The following is a 5,049-nucleotide window of genomic DNA, read 5'->3' as shown; positions in this document are numbered from 1 at the left end:
TTCAGAGGGAAATCGAGTTTTTGGAACGGTGGCTAAAGGAACCTGATGGAGGAGGAAAACCTGTAGAATCTGATCCAGGAGAAATTACGGTTACTGTGCATGATAGAGATGAAATATTTTTAACATTTATGGAGTTGAATGAATGTCATAAATTTTCAAATAATGATGTAACTGTAGGTTCCGAAAACGACATTAACAAATATGATGTCGAAATCAGAGGAATCGAGCAGAAGTTATTTGGCAGTAAGATGGAAGATCAGAATCCGCAAGGAAGTTGTGTCTGTAGGGACATTAAAGAAACTGTGAATCAGCAGGATGAAGACGAAAGCAGCCAACAATTCGAAGCAAGATCTATTGAAGTCCAGAAAGAAAATGATGGGAGATTGATGCCTGAAGCATCAAAAGAGACCGAAAGGTCCTATTTCTTTAAAACTAACAATTTATTGGTGAATGCAGGTATTGTTGTCGGTGCTGAGAAACATTTGACTCAGTCGAGCAGTCAAATGAAGGAAGAAGAAAAGGTCGAAGAGCCACCACAGTCTACTGACAGTGAAGACGATGGAGGGGCCAAGACTGAAAAAAAAGAGTCAAGAGGTCGCACAAAGGTGGGATTGAAGACTAGCAAAGGAGACGAAGTTGTTGAGGAAACCGGCGTGGCAGTTTTGGAAGAAAACCCCTGTTGCGCTGATAGCAAGCGTGGCGCCAGTAAAGATAAGAAGAGGAGATTGAGAAGCGACTCTTATAGGCCGCTAACCCACAGACCTGAAGGTGGTTTTATTGGGGAAACTGGATTTTGGGTTCGCCCCAGAATTCGTTTTCAAGAAGAAAATTCTGTGGAGTTGGTTACTGAAAATGATGGGCTCCACATGTCAGGTAGTTCTAAGTTTGAAACGAGTATGCCATTAAGCATTCCAATTGCTGCTAGTGGTAATGATGGTGCTTCTGTAGTCCGCAAGAAGAAAAATAACAGAAATGTAAAAAGCAAACATAAGACTGATAAGCAGGGCATAAATGTCAGTTCTGTAGGGTCAACAGAACATGATATCCGTATGTCTACACAGACAAATAGCATTGGTGGGGATTCAAAGCATGGAATAGAAGGAGGAAATAAAACATTGGAATTTATAAAGAAGGTGATGGAAGACTTCAAGAATCTGGAAAACATACGCAAAAGGTGTGCATTTCAAATGGTATTGCAAGCAAAGGATTTACTGGAGGCGATTTCTCCGAATGGAAAGCAATTCACTATTTGTGATGACATCCATGGTCAGTATTATGACCTTTTTAACATCTTTGAGGAGGTTATAGAAACTGCAGATACTCTCATTAAAGAGGCAGAAAACACTGCTGCCAACGAAATGGAAAAGTGGCAACTAGAGAAAGAAGCTTTGGAGCGGAAGAAATTGGAAACTGATATTGAATTGAAGATAATTGAAGATGCAGATGCAAAACTCAGAGAATCAATTAATGATTCTGTTAGGGAGGACATGGGAGAGGAAAAAATCCTTTTTAATACTCGAGAAACATTGATGCAAGAGCTGCAACATCTGCTCACCTTGGTTAAAGCTAAGGAAGAAGAGATATCAGAAAGTGATATGCAAATTCAAAGTGTTGAAAAAAGGATTTTTGATAGAGTGTCCAAGTTTGAAGAAAATCTTATAGGAACAAAAGAAAAGTCTGAAGAACTACAGTGTGTACTAGACCAACTGCAGACTAACTCTGAAATTCTTTCCATGAAGAAAATGGAAGTCGATCAGTTGATTACCTCAGTGGACCAAAAGAGGGTAAACCTCGTTCGGTTGGCTGACAATGCTGGGGATGAGGCAAGGGTACTTCAGGAGTTGGTGGATTTGAGGAAATTGATAGTTTCATCCTTTTTGCAATCCAGAGAAAATAAGGTGAAACTGGCCGAGAAGGAGGAACAAATTTCACAAGAAACCCAAGGGTTGAGGCAACAGGTTGCAGCTGCAAGGTCATCTCTTCAGGAGCTTTCATCTGCCAAAGCTAACCTCAATCAAGAGATCACTTCCATGAAACAAAAACTGTTGTTCATTGATAAAAGGGGTCCATAACTAGAAGCTGAAAAGAAAGTGGCAGCTGCAGCAAGAAATTTCAAGGAAGCTGGTCGGGTTGCTGTTGAGGCAAAGGCATTGAGCTTGGAGAAGGATAATGTCAGCCATAAAATGGAGAGGGCTTTGTCAGATTTGCAGAAGATGGAGGAAGAAATAAAAGGCCAAGTTACTGTGTTGCAGGAGGCTGGAAATCTCCTTATTTCAAAGGAAAGGGATGCAACAATGGCAAGATGTGAGAGACTGAGATTAGTTGTTGCCTCTGCCAGGGAGGAATGGTCTGCAACACTTGAGGTTGAAGATATCGAGAAAGCAGGAAATTTGCTTGCAGAGGCAGAAGTTGCAGATTCTAAAGCTGACAAGCTTCAAGAGGTTGGCAACTTTGATAGTGACCAGAGAAGGAAGATGAAGCAGGAAGCAGCTGACATGCTGCCTAAACAGAGGAGCAAAGCATATGGACAAATCCAGGACAAAGTCTGGGATCCAGGAGGAATTTTCTTCATTCCTTCTTGAAAGTACATGATCAGGAGATCATGAATGTTTTCAAGCGTGAGAGTCTGATGCAGGAGCATCTAGACTTGGGCCAGCAATGTGACGGGGTGGTCACATGTTGTGGCTAAATGCAAGACTTGAGGGAGACTTAGGTGTTAAATATGTGTTAATTTCAATAAGGGTAGGTAGTTAAAAGTGGTTTAGTTTAGTTAAATGTTGAGTTATAACTGAATAACTAATTCTTTCTTGTGTAGAAAGAAGTAGTTAGGTATGACTGAGGTATAACTTCCTTTTGGGTAGAATAGATCAGGAGAGATTAGAGGGCAGGGAAAGAAAAAAGAAGTTTGTAAGCCTATGGGAAAAAAAGGCCATTGAATTGAAAATCTGGCCATGAACCAAGAGGTTTTTGTATTTAATTTCATGTCTGTTTATGAAGGACTTACTCTGAATTGTGTACATAGTGAATCTGTGAGAGTTTACGTGTGTAAAGAAATTTGAATTTACTGTCAATCTGTGTTTGAATCGAATGAAACAGAGGGTTATTGTTGTTACTGTCGATTTGTGGTTGAATCGAATTGAAAATAGACAGCGTATTTAAGATCACGACTTGGAAGTCGTGTTTTGGTTCATTTGTGGATTTAATGCAGGTGTTACATGAAATCTGAGATTAAACGAAATTGAATGCTGGAGGTTGAATTATAGTGTTAAATGCCGAATTAAATGGGTAATCCAAGGGGCGAAGGACTGTAATTTTGTGTAGGCAAATGTTATTTTTTAGTGGCGATTTTACTGATATTAAAATGCTTTAAATCGATTGTCGTTTGATGGTAAGCTGAATGAAATTACGTTGGAGAGAAGCTGTTGGTTAAAACGCTGTTGAATGAAATTGAATTGAAATCAGACACAGAGCTGTATGAGGTGTAGAGTTCTGTTTTAATCCTCTGTCTATTTTAATTGATTGGAACAGATTTTAGTTTTAAGCAGAAGAAGTGTTTAATTGCCATACATGATGATTAGTTGCAGAGGCGTTGTATTGAATTTAACAGATGGTGATCAGTTCAACGAGGAAGTGAAACCGGTATGCAAGTAATTGGTGGTTTAAACCATATTTATATATATAACGCTCAGGTTTTACTGAAGGACACAGGGGTCCAGCATCAGCTACTAATCTTTATATATGTTGATCCGGATTGTTGAGTTTATGACTTTTAATTGAGGTGTGTACAAATTGCCAGAAGGGGTCTTATCTGGGAAAATGTTTGGAGATGTGTTTTTATATGCGTGAGAAGAGTAAAGATTCTGGGTTTGCAGGGTAGATCTGCATCAGGATGGGTGGAGTGTCCACCCAAAATTTTGTACACAATCCTCGCACCATGCACACAATAATGATCTCCAAAAACAACACTACTACTACGATGTAGATTTTTACATAACAATAATAAATTTAACTAACACATTAATGAATTGTAAATATTTTCATTATCAATTAATAATTAACATAACATAAAGTTTATAAAAAAAAATATTAAACAATAATGAACAAAATCTTTTATGAAGACATTTAATGAAATTCTAATGACAAAGAATAGTGGTGTGGCCCCTTTGGATGATACAACGAAATCTAAATGTCCATATTATAATGGAAAATTAATGTTGGAAACTTTTACCACTATCATTCTATTCAAAGCAAAGATGTAGATGTAGCCTATATATAGCACCAGGTAAATATATATTCCCCATATCATTTCTTGCATCTACTTCTCCTATCACAGACATCACGTCCAATAATAACTAGCAGTTGACCAAAATAACACAGTTGTCTATCAAATCTAGAAATTGTCCAATAAGACATAGAAATAACGATTAGTACAAATTGTCCCGCTAAGTCACCTAAACTGATATTCCTAATATGCACCAATCATCACAAAAATATATAGTATGTAACAATATTTACATATCACATGGGTGCCGAGGGATACTAAGTAACTAGAAAATGCCTCGAACTGTGAATGGAATCGCTACAGAAGGTGGTGAAATATATCTCCCCATGTGGTTTGTTGAGGCCTACTTTAGATAATGTATCTATAACATTTTTTTTCCCTGTAGATATGCCCAAAAGTTATGTCATTGAAACGATCCATGATCACCTTGATTCTCTTCATCCAATTTAGGAGCTTATGAGGTGCAAAAGCAGGTTGCTTATGTACCCAGTCCAAGACCACTTTGGAGTCTCCAAACAACATCAGTTATTCGATTTGGAACCACTTCAAACAGAAGAGGACCCCCCATAAAGCAAGTACTTTCATAGGTGTATTTGTGCCTTTTCCATTGTTCCAGGAAAAATGATAGTAGTTGCACAGTTGCAAGACAATATATGCTCTGTAGAAATTAGGCTGTAGATTTGCAATTGCTCATGATGTCTTAATCAAAATCACAAGACACAAACCTACTCTACTGCTTTGTGGACATTAATTCACAATTTAGAACA

This window comes from Pinus tabuliformis, chromosome 5_2 (genome assembly GCF_031772625.1).
Source record: "Pinus tabuliformis cultivar Carrire ecotype Pingquan chromosome 5_2, CPIR1, whole genome shotgun sequence".
Classification (NCBI taxonomy): Eukaryota; Viridiplantae; Streptophyta; class Pinopsida; order Pinales; family Pinaceae; genus Pinus; species Pinus tabuliformis.
The sequence above is the reverse complement of the archived record's forward strand: the minus strand, read 5'-3'. Positions refer to the sequence as shown.